We start from the raw sequence: 18,496 nt of genomic DNA on the forward strand, positions 1-18,496 counted from the left end.
GCTGCATTGTACCTTTGCATTTTTCTCCCAAACGAAAGACACTAGAATGAAAATTGTAAAGCCTCCTGTTAGTGCTTCATCTACACGTTATAGCCCTGCATTTTCCAATGCCTAGCTCTTTGCAAAAGAGAGATATTGGCAAGGAAAAGCTGTATTGTACCTTTGCATTTTTCTCCCAAACGAAGGACACTAGATTGAAAATTTTAAAGCCTCCTATTAGTGCTTCATCTACACGTTATAGCCCTGAATTTTCCAATGCCTATCTCTTTGCAAAAGAGAGATATCGGCAAGGAAAAGCTGTATTGTACCTTTGCATTTTTCTCCCAAACGAAAGACACTAGAATAAAAATTGTAAAGCCTCCTGTTAGTGCTTCATCTACACGTTATAGCCCTGAATTTTCCAATGCCTATCTCTTTGCAAAAGAGAGATATCGGCAAGGAAAAACTGTATTGTACCTTTGCATTTTTCTCCCAAACGAAAGACACTAGAATGAAAATTTTAAAGCCTCCTGTTAGTGCTTCATCTACACGTTATAGGCCTGAATTTTCCAATGCCTAGCTCTTTGCAAAAGAGAGATATTGGCAAGGAAAAGCTGTATTGTACCTTTGCATTTTTCTCCCAAACGAAGGACACTAGATTGAAAATTTTAAAGCCTCCTATTAGTGCTTCATCTACACGTTATAGCCCTGAATTTTCCAATGCCTATCTCTTTGCAAAAGAGAGATATCGGCAAGGAAAAACTATTGTACCTTTGCATTTTTCTCCCAAACGAAAGACACTAGAATGAAAATTGTAAAGCCTCCTGTTAGTGCTTCATCTACACGTTATAGCCCTGCATTTTCCAATGCCTAGCTCTTTGCAAAAGAGAGATATTGGCAAGGAAAAGCTGTATTGTACCTTTGCATTTTTCTCCCAAACGAAGGACACTAGATTGAAAATTTTAAAGCCTCCTATTAGTGCTTCATCTACACGTTATAGCCCTGAATTTTCCAATGCCTATCTCTTTGCAAAAGAGAGATATCGGCAAGGAAAAGCTGTATTGTACCTTTGCATTTTTCTCCCAAACGAAGGACACTAGAATGAAAATTTTAAAGCCTCCTGTTAGTGCTTCATCTACACGTTATAGCCCTGAATTTTCCAATGCCTATCTCTTTGCAAAAGAGAGATATCGGCAAGGAAAAGCTGTATTGTACCTTTGCATTTTTCTCCCAAACGAAAGACACTAGAATGAAAATTTTAAAGCCTCCTGTTAGTGCTTCATCTACACGTTATAGCCCTGAATTTTCCAATGCCCATCTCTGTGCAAAAGAGAGATATCTGCAAGGAAATGCTGTATTGTACCTTTGCATTTTTCTCCCAAACGAAAGACACTAGAATGAAAATTTTAAAGCCTCCTGTTAGTGCTTCATCTACACGTTATAGCCCTGCATTTTCCAATGCCTAGCTCTTTGCAAAAGAGAGATATTGGCAAGGAAAAGCTGTATTGTACCTTTGCATTTTTCTCCCAAACGAAGGACACTAGATTGAAAATTTTAAAGCCTCCTATTAGTGCTTCATCTACACGTTATAGCCCTGAATTTTCCAATGCCTATCTCTTTGCAAAAGAGAGATATCGGCAAGGAAAAGCTGTATTGTACCTTTGCATTTTTCTCCCAAACGAAGGACACTAGAATGAAAATTTTAAAGCCTCCTGTTAGTGCTTCATCTACACGTTATAGCCCTGAATTTTCCAATGCCTATCTCTTTGCAAAAGAGAGATATCGGCAAGGAAAAGCTGTATTGTACCTTTGCATTTTTCTCCCAAACGAAAGACACTAGAATGAAAATTGTAAAGCCTCCTGTTAGTGCTTCATTTACACGTTATAGCCCTGAATTTTCCAATGCCTATCTCTTTGCAAAAGAGAGATATCGGCAAGGAAAAGCTGCATTGTACCTTTGCATTTTTCTCCCAAACGAAAGACACTAGAATGAAAATTTTAAAGCCTCCTGTTAGTGCTTCATCTACACGTTATAGCCCTGAATTTTCCAATGCCTAGCTCTTTGCAAAAGAGAGATATCGGCAAGGAAAAGCTGTATTGAACCTTTGCATTTTTCTCCCAAACGAAAGACACTAGAATGAAAATTTTAAAGCCTACTGTTAGTGCTTCATCTACACGTTATAGCCCTGAATTTTCCAATGCCTATCTCTTTGCAAAAGAGAGATATCGGCAAGGAAAAGCTGTATTGTACCTTTGCATTTTTCTCCCAAACGAAGGACACTAGAATGAAAATTTTAAAGCCTCCTGTTAGTGCTTCATCTACACGTTATAGCCCTGAATTTTCCAATGCCTATCTCTTTGCAAAAGAGAGATATCGGCAAGGAAAAGCTGTATTGTACCTTTGCATTTTTCTCCCAAACGAAAGACACTAGAATGAACATTTTAAAGCCTCCTGTTAGTGCTTCATCTACACGTTATAGCCCTGAATTTTCCAATGCCTATCTCTTTGCAAAAGAGAGATATCGGCAAGGAAATGCTGTATTGTACCTTTGCATTTTTCTCCCAAACGAAAGACACTAGAATGAAAATTTTAAAGCCTCCTGTTAGTGCTTCATCTACACGGTATAGCCCTGAATTTTCCAATGCCTAGCTCTTTGCAAAAGAGAGATATTGGCAAGGAAAAGCTGTATTGTACCTTTGCATTTTTCTCCCAAACGAAGGACACTAGATTGAAAATTTTAAAGCCTCCTATTAGTGCTTCATCTACACGTTATAGCCCTGAATTTTCCAATGCCTAGCTCTTTGCAAAAGAGAGATATCGGCAAGGAAAAGCGGTATTGTACCTTTGCATTTTTCTCCCAAACGAAATACACTAGAATGAAAATTTTAAAGCCTCCTGTTAGTGCTTCATCTACACGTTATAGCCCTGAATTTTCCAATGCCTATCTCTTTGCAAACGAGAGATATCGGCAAGGAAAAGCTGTATTGTACCTTTGCATTTTTCTCCCAAACGAAGGACACTAGAATGAAAATTTTAAAGCCTCCTATTAGTGCTTCATCTACACGTTATAGCCCTGAATTTTCCAATGCCTATCTCTTTGCAAAAGAGAGATATCGGCAAGGAAAAGCTGTATTGTACCTTTGCATTTTTCTCCCAAACGAAAGACACTAGAATGAAAATTTTAAAGCCTCCTGTTAGTGCTTCATCTACACGTTATAGCCCTGAATTTTCCAATGCCTATCTCTTTGCAAAAGAGAGATATCGGCAAGGAAAAGCTGTATTGTACCTTTGCATTTTTCTCCCAAACGAAGGACACTAGAATGAAAATTTAAAAGCCTGCTGTTAGTGCTTCATCTACACGGTATAGCCCTGAATTTTCCAATGCCTAGCTCTTTGCAAAAGAGAGATATCGGCAAGGAAAAGCTGTATTGTACCTTTGCATTTTTCTCCCAAACGAAAGACACTAGAATGAAAATTTTAAAGCCTCCTGTTAGTGCTTCATCTACACGTTATAGCCCTGAATTTTCCAATGCCTAGCTCTTTGCAAAAGAGAGATATCGGCAAGGAAAAGCTGTATTGAACCTTTGCATTTTTCTCCCAAACGAAGGACACTAGAATGAAAATTTTAAAGCCTACTGTTAGTGCTTCATCTACACGTTAATGCCCTGAATTTTCCAATGCCTAGCTCTTTGCAAAAGAGAGATATCGGCAAGGAAAAGCTGTATTGTACCTTTGCATTTTTCTCCCAAACGAAAGACACTAGAATGAAAATTTTAAAGCCTCCTGTTAGTGATTCATCTACACGTTATAGCCCTGAATTTTCCAATGCCTATCTCTTTGCAAAAGAGAGATATCGGCAAGGAAATGCTGTATTGTACCTTTGCATTTTTCTCCCAAACGAAAGACACTAGAATGAAAATTTTAAAGCCTCCTGTTAGTGCTTCATCTACACGGTATAGCCCTGAATTTTCCAATGCCTATCTCTTTGCAAAAGAGAGATATTGGCAAGGAAAAGCTGTATTGTACCTTTGCATTTTTCTCCCAAACGAAGGACACTAGAATGAAAATTTAAAAGCCTCCTGTTAGTGCTTCATCTACACGGTATAGCCCTGAATTTTCCAATGCCTAGCTCTTTGCAAAAGAGAGATATCGGCAAGGAAAAGCTGTATTGTACCTTTGCATTTTTCTCCCAAACGAAAGACACTAGAATTAAAATTTTAAAGCCTCCTGTTAGTGCTTCATCTACACGTTATAGCCCTGAATTTTCCAATGCCCATCTCTGTGCAAAAGAGAGATATCTGCAAGGAAATGCTGTATTGTACCTTTGCATTTTTCTCCCAAACGAAAGACACTAGAATGAAAATTTTAAAGCCTCCTGTTAGTGCTTCATCTACACGTTATAGCCCTGCATTTTCCAATGCCTAGCTCTTTGCAAAAGAGAGATATTGGCAAGGAAAAGCTGTATTGTACCTTTGCATTTTTCTCCCAAACGAAGGACACTAGATTGAAAATTTTAAAGCCTCCTATTAGTGCTTCATCTACACGTTATAGCCCTGAATTTTCCAATGCCTATCTCTTTGCAAAAGAGAGATATCGGCAAGGAAAAGCTGTATTGTACCTTTGCATTTTTCTCCCAAACGAAGGACACTAGAATGAAAATTTTAAAGCCTCCTGTTAGTGCTTCATCTACACGTTATAGCCCTGAATTTTCCAATGCCTATCTCTTTGCAAAAGAGAGATATCGGCAAGGAAAAGCTGTATTGTACCTTTGCATTTTTCTCCCAAACGAAAGACACTAGAATGAAAATTGTAAAGCCTCCTGTTAGTGCTTCATCTACACGTTATAGCCCTGAATTTTCCAATGCCTATCTCTTTGCAAAAGAGAGATATCGGCAAGGAAAAGCTGCATTGTACCTTTGCATTTTTCTCCCAAACGAAAGACACTAGAATGAAAATTTTAAAGCCTCCTGTTAGTGCTTCATCTACACGTTATAGCCCTGAATTTTCCAATGCCTAGCTCTTTGCAAAAGAGAGATATCGGCAAGGAAAAGCTGTATTGAACCTTTGCATTTTTCTCCCAAACGAAAGACACTAGAATGAAAATTTTAAAGCCTACTGTTAGTGCTTCATCTACACGTTATAGCCCTGAATTTTCCAATGCCTATCTCTTTGCAAAAGAGAGATATCGGCAAGGAAAAGCTGTATTGTACCTTTGCATTTTTCTCCCAAACGAAGGACACTAGAATGAAAATTTTAAAGCCTCCTGTTAGTGCTTCATCTACACGTTATAGCCCTGAATTTTCCAATGCCTATCTCTTTGCAAAAGAGAGATATCGGCAAGGAAAAGCTGTATTGTACCTTTGCATTTTTCTCCCAAACGAAAGACACTAGAATGAACATTTTAAAGCCTCCTGTTAGTGCTTCATCTACACGTTATAGCCCTGAATTTTCCAATGCCTATCTCTTTGCAAAAGAGAGATATCGGCAAGGAAATGCTGTATTGTACCTTTGCATTTTTCTCCCAAACGAAAGACACTAGAATGAAAATTTTAAAGCCTCCTGTTAGTGCTTCATCTACACGGTATAGCCCTGAATTTTCCAATGCCTAGCTCTTTGCAAAAGAGAGATATTGGCAAGGAAAAGCTGTATTGTACCTTTGCATTTTTCTCCCAAACGAAGGACACTAGATTGAAAATTTTAAAGCCTCCTATTAGTGCTTCATCTACACGTTATAGCCCTGAATTTTCCAATGCCTAGCTCTTTGCAAAAGAGAGATATCGGCAAGGAAAAGCGGTATTGTACCTTTGCATTTTTCTCCCAAACGAAATACACTAGAATGAAAATTTTAAAGCCTCCTGTTAGTGCTTCATCTACACGTTATAGCCCTGAATTTTCCAATGCCTATCTCTTTGCAAACGAGAGATATCGGCAAGGAAAAGCTGTATTGTACCTTTGCATTTTTCTCCCAAACGAAGGACACTAGAATGAAAATTTTAAAGCCTCCTATTAGTGCTTCATCTACACGTTATAGCCCTGAATTTTCCAATGCCTATCTCTTTGCAAAAGAGAGATATCGGCAAGGAAAAGCTGTATTGTACCTTTGCATTTTTCTCCCAAACGAAAGACACTAGAATGAAAATTTTAAAGCCTCCTGTTAGTGCTTCATCTACACGTTATAGCCCTGAATTTTCCAATGCCTATCTCTTTGCAAAAGAGAGATATCGGCAAGGAAAAGCTGTATTGTACCTTTGCATTTTTCTCCCAAACGAAGGACACTAGAATGAAAATTTAAAAGCCTGCTGTTAGTGCTTCATCTACACGGTATAGCCCTGAATTTTCCAATGCCTAGCTCTTTGCAAAAGAGAGATATCGGCAAGGAAAAGCTGTATTGTACCTTTGCATTTTTCTCCCAAACGAAAGACACTAGAATGAAAATTTTAAAGCCTCCTGTTAGTGCTTCATCTACACGTTATAGCCCTGAATTTTCCAATGCCTAGCTCTTTGCAAAAGAGAGATATCGGCAAGGAAAAGCTGTATTGAACCTTTGCATTTTTCTCCCAAACGAAGGACACTAGAATGAAAATTTTAAAGCCTACTGTTAGTGCTTCATCTACACGTTAATGCCCTGAATTTTCCAATGCCTAGCTCTTTGCAAAAGAGAGATATCGGCAAGGAAAAGCTGTATTGTACCTTTGCATTTTTCTCCCAAACGAAAGACACTAGAATGAAAATTTTAAAGCCTCCTGTTAGTGATTCATCTACACGTTATAGCCCTGAATTTTCCAATGCCTATCTCTTTGCAAAAGAGAGATATCGGCAAGGAAATGCTGTATTGTACCTTTGCATTTTTCTCCCAAACGAAAGACACTAGAATGAAAATTTTAAAGCCTCCTGTTAGTGCTTCATCTACACGGTATAGCCCTGAATTTTCCAATGCCTATCTCTTTGCAAAAGAGAGATATTGGCAAGGAAAAGCTGTATTGTACCTTTGCATTTTTCTCCCAAACGAAGGACACTAGAATGAAAATTTAAAAGCCTCCTGTTAGTGCTTCATCTACACGGTATAGCCCTGAATTTTCCAATGCCTAGCTCTTTGCAAAAGAGAGATATCGGCAAGGAAAAGCTGTATTGTACCTTTGCATTTTTCTCCCAAACGAAAGACACTAGAATTAAAATTTTAAAGCCTACTGTTAGTGCTTCATCTACACGTTATAGCCCTGAATTTTCCAATGCCTAGCTCTTTGCAAAAGAGAGATATCGGCAAGGAAAAGCTGTATTGTACCTTTGCATTTTTCTCCCAAACGAAAGACACTAGAATGAAAATTTTAAAGCCTCCTGTTAGTGCTTCATCTACACGTTATAGCCCTGAATTTTCCAATGCCTATCTCTTTGCAAAAGAGAGATATCGGCAAGGAAAAGCTGTATTGTACCTTTGCATTTTTCTCCCAAACGAAGGACACTAGAATGAAAATTTAAAAGCCTCCTGTTAGTGCTTCATCTACACGGTATAGCCCTGAATTTTCCAATGCCTAGCTCTTTGCAAAAGAGAGATATTGGCAAGGAAAAGCTGTATTGTACCTTTGCATTTTTCTCCCAAACGAAGGACACTAGAATGAAAATTTAAAAGCCTCCTGTTAGTGCTTCATCTACACGTTATAGCCCTGAATTTTCCAATGCCTAGCTCTTTGCAAAAGAGAGATATCGGCAAGGAAAATCTGTATTGTACCTTTGCATTTTTCTCCCAAACGAAAGACACTAGAATGAAAATTTTAAAGCCTCCTGTTAGTGCTTCATCTACACGTTATAGCCCTGCATTTTCCAATTGCTATCTCTTTGCAAAAGAGAGATATCGGCAAGGAAAAGCTGCATTGTACTTTTGCATTTTTCTCCCAAACGAAAGACACTAGAATGAAAATTTTAAAGCCTCCTGTTAGTGCTTCATCTACACGTAATAGCCCTGAATTTTCCAATGCCTATCTCTTTACAAAAGAGAGATATCGGCAAGGAAATGCTGTATTGTACCTTTGCATTTTTCTCCCAAACGAAAGACACTAGAATGAAAATTTTAAAGCCTCCTGTTAGTGCTTCATCTACACGTTATAGCCCTGCATTTTCCAATGCCTAGCTCTTTGCAAAAGAGAGATATTGGCAAGGAAAAGCTGTATTGTACCTTTGCATTTTTCTCCCAAACGAAAGACACTAGAATGAAAATTTTAAAGCCTCCTGTTAGTGCTTCATCTACGCGTTATAGCCCTGAATTTTCCAATGCCTATCTCTTTGCCAAAGAGAGATATCGGCAAGGAAAAACTGTATTGTACCTTTGCATTTTTCTCCCAAACGAAAGACACTAGAATGAAAATTTTAAAGCCTCCTGTTAGTGCTTCATCTACACGTTATAGCCCTGAATTTTCCAATGCCTATCTCTTTGCCAAAGAGAGATATCGGCAAGGAAAAACTGTATTGTACCTTTGCATTTTTCTCCCAAACGAAGGACACTAGAATGAAAATTTAAAAGCCTCCTGTTAGTGCTTCATCTACACGGTATAGCCCTGAATTTTCCAATGCCTAGCTCTTTGCAAAAGAGAGATATTGGCAAGGAAAAGCTGTATTGTACCTTTGCATTTTTTCTCTCAAACGAAAGACACTAGAATGAAAATTTTAAAGCCTCCTGTTAGTGCTTCATCTACACGTTATAGCCCTGCATTTTCAAATGCCTATCTCTTTGCAAAAGAGAGATATCGGCAAGGAAAAGCAGCATTGTACTTTTGCATTTTTCTCCCAAAGGAAAGACACTAGAATGAAAATTTTAAAGCCTCCTGTTAGTGCTTCATCTACACGTTATAGCCCTGAATTTTCCAATGCCTAGCTCTTTGCAAAAGAGAGATATCGGCAAGGAAAAGCTGTATTGTACCTTTGCATTTTTCTCCCAAACGAAGGAAACTAGATTGAAAATTTTAAAGCCTCCTATTAGTGCTTCATCTACACGTTATAGCCCTGAATTTTCCAATGCCTATCTCTTTGCAAAAGAGAGATATCGGCAAGGAAAAGCTGTATTGTACCTTTGCATTTTTCTCCCAAACGAAGGACACTAGAATGAAAATTTTAAAGCCTCCTGTTAGTGCTTCATCTACACGTTATAGCCCTGAATTTTCCAATGCCTATCTCTTTGCAAAAGAGAGATATCGGCAAGGAAAAGCTGTATTGTACCTTTGCATTTTTCTCCCAAACGAAAGACACTAGAATGAAAATTTTAAAGCCTCCTGTTAGTGCTTCATCTACACGTTATAGCCCTGAATTTTCCAATGCCTATCTCTTTGCAAAAGAGAGATATCGGCAAGGAAAAGCTGTATTGTACCTTTGCATTTTTCTCCCAAACGAAAGACACTAGAATGAAAATTTTATAGCCTCCTGTTAGGGCTTCATCTACACGTTATAGCCCTGAATTTTCCAATGCCTATCTCTTTGCAAAAGAGAGATATCGGCAAGGAAAAGCTGTATTGTACCTTTGCATTTTTCTCCCAAACGAAGGACACTAGAATGAAAATTTAAAAGCCTCCTGTTAGTGCTTCATCTACACGGTATAGCCCTGAATTTTCCAATGCCTAGCTCTTTGCAAAAGAGAGATATTGGCAAGGAAAAGCTGTATTGTACCTTTGCATTTTTCTCCCAAACGAAGGACACTAGAATGAAAATTTTAAAGCCTCCTGTTAGTGCTTCATCTGCACGTTATAGCCCTGAATTTTCCAATGCCTATCTCTTTGCAAAAGAGATATATTGGCAAGGAAAAACTGTATTGTACCTTTGCATTTTTCTCCTAAACGAAAGACACTAGAATGAAAATTTTAAAGCCTCCTGTTAGTGCTTCATCTACACGTTATAGCCCTGAATTTTCCAATGCCTATCTCTTTGCAAAAGAGAGATATCGGCAAGGAAAAGCTGTATTGTACCTTTGCATTTTTCTCCCAAACGAAAGACACTAGAATGAAAATTTTAAAGCCTCCTGTTAGTGCTTCATCTACACGTTATAGCCCTGAATTTTCCAATGCCTATCTCTTTGCAAAAGAGAGATATCGGCAAGGAAATGCTGTATTATACCTTTGCATTTTTCTCCCAAACGAAAGACACTAGAATGAAAATTTTAAAGCCTCCTGTTAGTGCTTCATCTACACGTTATAGCCCTGAATTTTCCAATGCCTATCTCTTTGCAAAAGAGAGATATCGGCAAGGAAATGCTGTATTATACCTTTGCATTTTTCTCCCAAACGAAAGACACTAGAATGAAAATTTTAAAGCCTCCTGTTAGTGCTTCATCTACACGTTATAGCCCTGAATTTTCCAATGCCTATCTCTTTGCAAAAGAGAGATATCGGCAAGGAAAAGCTGTATTGTACCTTTGCATTTTTCTCCCAAACGAAAGACACTAGAATGAAAATTTTAAAGCCTCCTGTTAGTGCTTCATCTACACGTTATAGCCCTGAATTTTCCAATGCCTATCTCTTTGCAAAAGAGAGATATCGGCAAGGAAAAGCTGTATTGTACCTTTGCATTTTTCTCCCAAACGAAAGACACTAGAATGAAAATTTTAAAGCCTCCTGTTAGTGCTTCATCTACACGTTATAGCCCTGAATTTTCCAATGCCTATCTCTTTGCAAAAGAGAGATATCGGCAAGGAAAAGCTGTATTGTACCTTTGCATTTTTCTCCCAAACGAAGGACACTAGAATGAAAATTTAAAAGCCTGCTGTTAGTGCTTCATCTACACGGTATAGCCCTGAATTTTCCAATGCCTAGCTCTTTGCAAAAGAGAGATATCGGCAAGGAAAAGCTGTATTGTACCTTTGCATTTTTCTCCCAAACGAAAGACACTAGAATGAAAATTTTAAAGCCTCCTGTTAGTGCTTCATCTACACGTTATAGCCCTGAATTTTCCAATGCCTAGCTCTTTGCAAAAGAGAGATATCGGCAAGGAAAAGCTGTATTGAACCTTTGCATTTTTCTCCCAAACGAAGGACACTAGAATGAAAATTTTAAAGCCTACTGTTAGTGCTTCATCTACACGTTAATGCCCTGAATTTTCCAATGCCTAGCTCTTTGCAAAAGAGAGATATCGGCAAGGAAAAGCTGTATTGTACCTTTGCATTTTTCTCCCAAACGAAAGACACTAGAATGAAAATTTTAAAGCCTCCTGTTAGTGATTCATCTACACGTTATAGCCCTGAATTTTCCAATGCCTATCTCTTTGCAAAAGAGAGATATCGGCAAGGAAATGCTGTATTGTACCTTTGCATTTTTCTCCCAAACGAAAGACACTAGAATGAAAATTTTAAAGCCTCCTGTTAGTGCTTCATCTACACGGTATAGCCCTGAATTTTCCAATGCCTATCTCTTTGCAAAAGAGAGATATTGGCAAGGAAAAGCTGTATTGTACCTTTGCATTTTTCTCCCAAACGAAGGACACTAGAATGAAAATTTAAAAGCCTCCTGTTAGTGCTTCATCTACACGGTATAGCCCTGAATTTTCCAATGCCTAGCTCTTTGCAAAAGAGAGATATCGGCAAGGAAAAGCTGTATTGTACCTTTGCATTTTTCTCCCAAACGAAAGACACTAGAATTAAAATTTTAAAGCCTACTGTTAGTGCTTCATCTACACGTTATAGCCCTGAATTTTCCAATGCCTAGCTCTTTGCAAAAGAGAGATATCGGCAAGGAAAAGCTGTATTGTACCTTTGCATTTTTCTCCCAAACGAAAGACACTAGAATGAAAATTTTAAAGCCTCCTGTTAGTGCTTCATCTACACGTTATAGCCCTGAATTTTCCAATGCCTATCTCTTTGCAAAAGAGAGATATCGGCAAGGAAAAGCTGTATTGTACCTTTGCATTTTTCTCCCAAACGAAGGACACTAGAATGAAAATTTAAAAGCCTCCTGTTAGTGCTTCATCTACACGGTATAGCCCTGAATTTTCCAATGCCTAGCTCTTTGCAAAAGAGAGATATTGGCAAGGAAAAGCTGTATTGTACCTTTGCATTTTTCTCCCAAACGAAGGACACTAGAATGAAAATTTAAAAGCCTCCTGTTAGTGCTTCATCTACACGTTATAGCCCTGAATTTTCCAATGCCTAGCTCTTTGCAAAAGAGAGATATCGGCAAGGAAAATCTGTATTGTACCTTTGCATTTTTCTCCCAAACGAAAGACACTAGAATGAAAATTTTAAAGCCTCCTGTTAGTGCTTCATCTACACGTTATAGCCCTGCATTTTCCAATTGCTATCTCTTTGCAAAAGAGAGATATCGGCAAGGAAAAGCTGCATTGTACTTTTGCATTTTTCTCCCAAACGAAAGACACTAGAATGAAAATTTTAAAGCCTCCTGTTAGTGCTTCATCTACACGTAATAGCCCTGAATTTTCCAATGCCTATCTCTTTACAAAAGAGAGATATCGGCAAGGAAATGCTGTATTGTACCTTTGCATTTTTCTCCCAAACGAAAGACACTAGAATGAAAATTTTAAAGCCTCCTGTTAGTGCTTCATCTACACGTTATAGCCCTGCATTTTCCAATGCCTAGCTCTTTGCAAAAGAGAGATATTGGCAAGGAAAAGCTGTATTGTACCTTTGCATTTTTCTCCCAAACGAAAGACACTAGAATGAAAATTTTAAAGCCTCCTGTTAGTGCTTCATCTACGCGTTATAGCCCTGAATTTTCCAATGCCTATCTCTTTGCCAAAGAGAGATATCGGCAAGGAAAAACTGTATTGTACCTTTGCATTTTTCTCCCAAACGAAAGACACTAGAATGAAAATTTTAAAGCCTCCTGTTAGTGCTTCATCTACACGTTATAGCCCTGAATTTTCCAATGCCTATCTCTTTGCCAAAGAGAGATATCGGCAAGGAAAAACTGTATTGTACCTTTGCATTTTTCTCCCAAACGAAGGACACTAGAATGAAAATTTAAAAGCCTCCTGTTAGTGCTTCATCTACACGGTATAGCCCTGAATTTTCCAATGCCTAGCTCTTTGCAAAAGAGAGATATTGGCAAGGAAAAGCTGTATTGTACCTTTGCATTTTTTCTCTCAAACGAAAGACACTAGAATGAAAATTTTAAAGCCTCCTGTTAGTGCTTCATCTACACGTTATAGCCCTGCATTTTCAAATGCCTATCTCTTTGCAAAAGAGAGATATCGGCAAGGAAAAGCAGCATTGTACTTTTGCATTTTTCTCCCAAAGGAAAGACACTAGAATGAAAATTTTAAAGCCTCCTGTTAGTGCTTCATCTACACGTTATAGCCCTGAATTTTCCAATGCCTAGCTCTTTGCAAAAGAGAGATATCGGCAAGGAAAAGCTGTATTGTACCTTTGCATTTTTCTCCCAAACGAAGGAAACTAGATTGAAAATTTTAAAGCCTCCTATTAGTGCTTCATCTACACGTTATAGCCCTGAATTTTCCAATGCCTATCTCTTTGCAAAAGAGAGATATCGGCAAGGAAAAGCTGTATTGTACCTTTGCATTTTTCTCCCAAACGAAGGACACTAGAATGAAAATTTTAAAGCCTCCTGTTAGTGCTTCATCTACACGTTATAGCCCTGAATTTTCCAATGCCTATCTCTTTGCAAAAGAGAGATATCGGCAAGGAAAAGCTGTATTGTACCTTTGCATTTTTCTCCCAAACGAAAGACACTAGAATGAAAATTTTAAAGCCTCCTGTTAGTGCTTCATCTACACGTTATAGCCCTGAATTTTCCAATGCCTATCTCTTTGCAAAAGAGAGATATCGGCAAGGAAAAGCTGTATTGTACCTTTGCATTTTTCTCCCAAACGAAAGACACTAGAATGAAAATTTTATAGCCTCCTGTTAGGGCTTCATCTACACGTTATAGCCCTGAATTTTCCAATGCCTATCTCTTTGCAAAAGAGAGATATCGGCAAGGAAAAGCTGTATTGTACCTTTGCATTTTTCTCCCAAACGAAGGACACTAGAATGAAAATTTAAAAGCCTCCTGTTAGTGCTTCATCTACACGGTATAGCCCTGAATTTTCCAATGCCTAGCTCTTTGCAAAAGAGAGATATTGGCAAGGAAAAGCTGTATTGTACCTTTGCATTTTTCTCCCAAACGAAGGACACTAGAATGAAAATTTTAAAGCCTCCTGTTAGTGCTTCATCTGCACGTTATAGCCCTGAATTTTCCAATGCCTATCTCTTTGCAAAAGAGATATATTGGCAAGGAAAAACTGTATTGTACCTTTGCATTTTTCTCCTAAACGAAAGACACTAGAATGAAAATTTTAAAGCCTCCTGTTAGTGCTTCATCTACACGTTATAGCCCTGAATTTTCCAATGCCTATCTCTTTGCAAAAGAGAGATATCGGCAAGGAAAAGCTGTATTGTACCTTTGCATTTTTCTCCCAAACGAAAGACACTAGAATGAAAATTTTAAAGCCTCCTGTTAGTGCTTCATCTACACGTTATAGCCCTGAATTTTCCAATGCCTATCTCTTTGCAAAAGAGAGATATCGGCAAGGAAATGCTGTATTATACCTTTGCATTTTTCTCCCAAACGAAAGACACTAGAATGAAAATTTTAAAGCCTCCTGTTAGTGCTTCATCTACACGTTATAGCCCTGAATTTTCCAATGCCTATCTCTTTGCAAAAGAGAGATATCGGCAAGGAAATGCTGTATTATACCTTTGCATTTTTCTCCCAAACGAAAGACACTAGAATGAAAATTTTAAAGCCTCCTGTTAGTGCTTCATCTACACGTTATAGCCCTGCATTTTCCAATGCCTATCTCTTTGCAAAAGAGAGATATCGGCAAGGAAAAGCTGCATTGTACTTTTGCATTTTTCTCCCAAACGAAAGACACTAGAATGAAAATTTTAAAGCCTCCTGTTAGTGCTTCATCTACACGTAATAGCCCTGAATTTTCCAATGCCTATCTCTTTACAAAAGAGAGATATCGGCAAGGAAATGCTGTATTGTACCTTTGCATTTTTCTCCCAAACGAAAGACACTAGAATGAAAATTTTAAAGCCTCCTGTTAGTGCTTCATCTACACGTTATAGCCCTGAATTTTCCAATGCCTATCTCTTTGCAAAAGAGAGATATCGGCAAGGAAAAGCTGTATTGTACCTTTGCATTTTTCTCCCAAACGAAAGACACTAGAATGAAAATTTTAAAGCCTCCTGTTAGTGCTTCATCTACACGTTATAGCCCTGAATTTTCCAATGCCTATCTCTTTGCCAAAGAGAGATATCGGCAAGGAAAAACTGTATTGTACCTTTGCATTTTTCTCCCAAACGAAAGACACTAGAATTAAAATTTTAAAGCCTCCTGTTAGTGCTTCATCTACACGTAATAGCCCTGAATTTTCCAATGCCTATCTCTTTACAAAAGAGAGATATCGGCAAGGAAATGCTGTATTGTACCTTTGCATTTTTCTCCCAAACGAAAGACACTAGAATGAAAATTTTAAAGCCTCCTGTTAGTGCTTCATCTACACGTTATAGCCCTGCATTTTCCAATGCCTATCTCTTTGCAAAAGAGAGATATCGGCAAGGAAAATCTGTATTGTACCTTTGCATTTTTCTCCCAAACGAAAGACACTAGAATGAAAATTTTAAAGCCTCCTGTTAGTGCTTCATCTACACGTTATAGCCCTGCATTTTCCAATTGCTATCTCTTTGCAAAAGAGAGATATCGGCAAGGAAAAGCTGCATTGTACTTTTGCATTTTTCTCCCAAACGAAAGACACTAGAATGAAAATTTTAAAGCCTCCTGTTAGTGCTTCATCTACACGTAATAGCCCTGAATTTTCCAATGCCTATCTCTTTACAAAAGAGAGATATCGGCAAGGAAATGCTGTATTGTACCTTTGCATTTTTCTCCCAAACGAAAGACACTAGAATGAAAATTTTAAAGCCTCCTGTTAGTGCTTCATCTACACGTTATAGCCCTGCATTTTCCAATGCCTAGCTCTTTGCAAAAGAGAGATATTGGCAAGGAAAAGCTGTATTGTACCTTTGCATTTTTCTCCCAAACGAAAGACACTAGAATGAAAATTTTAAAGCCTCCTGTTAGTGCTTCATCTACGCGTTATAGCCCTAAATTTTCCAATGCCTATCTCTTTGCCAAAGAGAGATATCGGCAAGGAAAAACTGTATTGTACCTTTGCATTTTTCTCCCAAACGAAAGACACTAGAATGAAAATTTTAAAGCCTCCTGTTAGTGCTTCATCTACACGTTATAGCCCTGAATTTTCCAATGCCTATCTCTTTGCCAAAGAGAGATATCGGCAAGGAAAAACTGTATTGTACCTTTGCATTTTTCTCCCAAACGAAGGACACTAGAATGAAAATTTAAAAGCCTCCTGTTAGTGCTTCATCTACACGGTATAGCCCTGAATTTTCCAATGCCTAGCTCTTTGCAAAAGAGAGATATTGGCAAGGAAAAGCTGTATTGTACCTTTGCATTTTTTCTCTCAAACGAAAGACACTAGAATGAAAATTTTAAAGCCTCCTGTTAGTGCTTCATCTACACGTTATAGCCCTGCATTTTCAAATGCCTATCTCTTTGCAAAAGAGAGATATCGGCAAGGAAAAGCAGCATTGTACTTTTGCATTTTTCTCCCAAAGGAAAGACACTAGAATGAAAATTTTAAAGCCTCCTGTTAGTGCTTCATCTACACGTTATAGCCCTGAATTTTCCAATGCCTAGCTCTTTGCAAAAGAGAGATATCGGCAAGGAAAAGCTGTATTGTACCTTTGCATTTTTCTCCCAAACGAAGGACACTAGATTGAAAATTTTAAAGCCTCCTATTAGTGCTTCATCTACACGTTATAGCCCTGAATTTTCCAATGCCTATCTCTTTGCAAAAGAGAGATATCGGCAAGGAAAAGCTGTATTGTACCTTTGCATTTTTCTCCCAAACGAAGGACACTAGAATGAAAATTTTAAAGCCTCCTGTTAGTGCTTCATCTACACGTTATAGCCCTGAATTTTCCAATGCCTATCTCTTTGCAAAAGAGAGATATCGGCAAGGAAAAGCTGTATTGTACCTTTGCATTTTTCTCCCAAACGAAAGACACTAGAATGAAAATTTTAAAGCCTCCTGTTAGTGCTTCATCTACACGTTATAGCCCTGAATTTTCCAATGCCTATCTCTTTGCAAAAGAGAGATATCGGCAAGGAAAAGCTGTATTGTACCTTTGCATTTTTCTCCCAAACGAAAGACACTAGAATGAAAATTTTATAGCCTCCTGTTAGGGCTTCATCTACACGTTATAGCCCTGAATTTTCCAATGCCTATCTCTTTGCAAAAGAGAGATATCGGCAAGGAAAAGCTGTATTGTACCTTTGCATTTTTCTCCCAAACGAAGGACACTAGAATGAAAATTTAAAAGCCTCCTGTTAGTGCTTCATCTACACGGTATAGCCCTGAATTTTCCAATGCCTAGCTCTTTGCAAAAGAGAGATATTGGCAAGGAAAAGCTGTATTGTACCTTTGCATTTTTCTCCCAAACGAAGGACACTAGAATGAAAATTTTAAAGCCTCCTGTTAGTGCTTCATCTGCACGTTATAGCCCTGAATTTTCCAATGCCTATCTCTTTGCAAAAGAGATATATTGGCAAGGAAAAACTGTATTGTACCTTTGCATTTTTCTCCTAAACGAAAGACACTAGAATGAAAATTTTAAAGCCTCCTGTTAGTGCTTCATCTACACGTTATAGCCCTGAATTTTCCAATGCCTATCTCTTTGCAAAAGAGAGATATCGGCAAGGAAAAGCTGTATTGTACCTTTGCATTTTTCTCCCAAACGAAAGACACTAGAATGAAAATTTTAAAGCCTCCTGTTAGTGCTTCATCTACACGTTATAGCCCTGAATTTTCCAATGCCTATCTCTTTGCAAAAGAGAGATATCGGCAAGGAAATGCTGTATTATACCTTTGCATTTTTCTCCCAAACGAAAGACACTAGAATGAAAATTTTAAAGCCTCCTGTTAGTGCTTCATCTACACGTTATAGCCCTGAATTTTCCAATGCCTATCTCTTTGCAAAAGAGAGATATCGGCAAGGAAATGCTGTATTATACCTTTGCATTTTTCTCCCAAACGAAAGACACTAGAATGAAAATTTTAAAGCCTCCTGTTAGTGCTTCATCTACACGTTATAGCCCTGCATTTTCCAATGCCTATCTCTTTGCAAAAGAGAGATATCGGCAAGGAAAAGCTGCATTGTACTTTTGCATTTTTCTCCCAAACGAAAGACACTAGAATGAAAATTTTAAAGCCTCCTGTTAGTGCTTCATCTACACGTAATAGCCCTGAATTTTCCAATGCCTATCTCTTTACAAAAGAGAGATATCGGCAAGGAAATGCTGTATTGTACCTTTGCATTTTTCTCCCAAACGAAAGACACTAGAATGAAAATTTTAAAGCCTCCTGTTAGTGCTTCATCTACACGTTATAGCCCTGAATTTTCCAATGCCTATCTCTTTGCAAAAGAGAGATATCGGCAAG

The sequence above is a fragment of the Pseudophryne corroboree genome, unplaced genomic scaffold (genome assembly GCF_028390025.1).
Source record: "Pseudophryne corroboree isolate aPseCor3 unplaced genomic scaffold, aPseCor3.hap2 scaffold_1139, whole genome shotgun sequence".
In the NCBI taxonomy this organism is placed as follows: Eukaryota; Metazoa; Chordata; class Amphibia; order Anura; family Myobatrachidae; genus Pseudophryne; species Pseudophryne corroboree.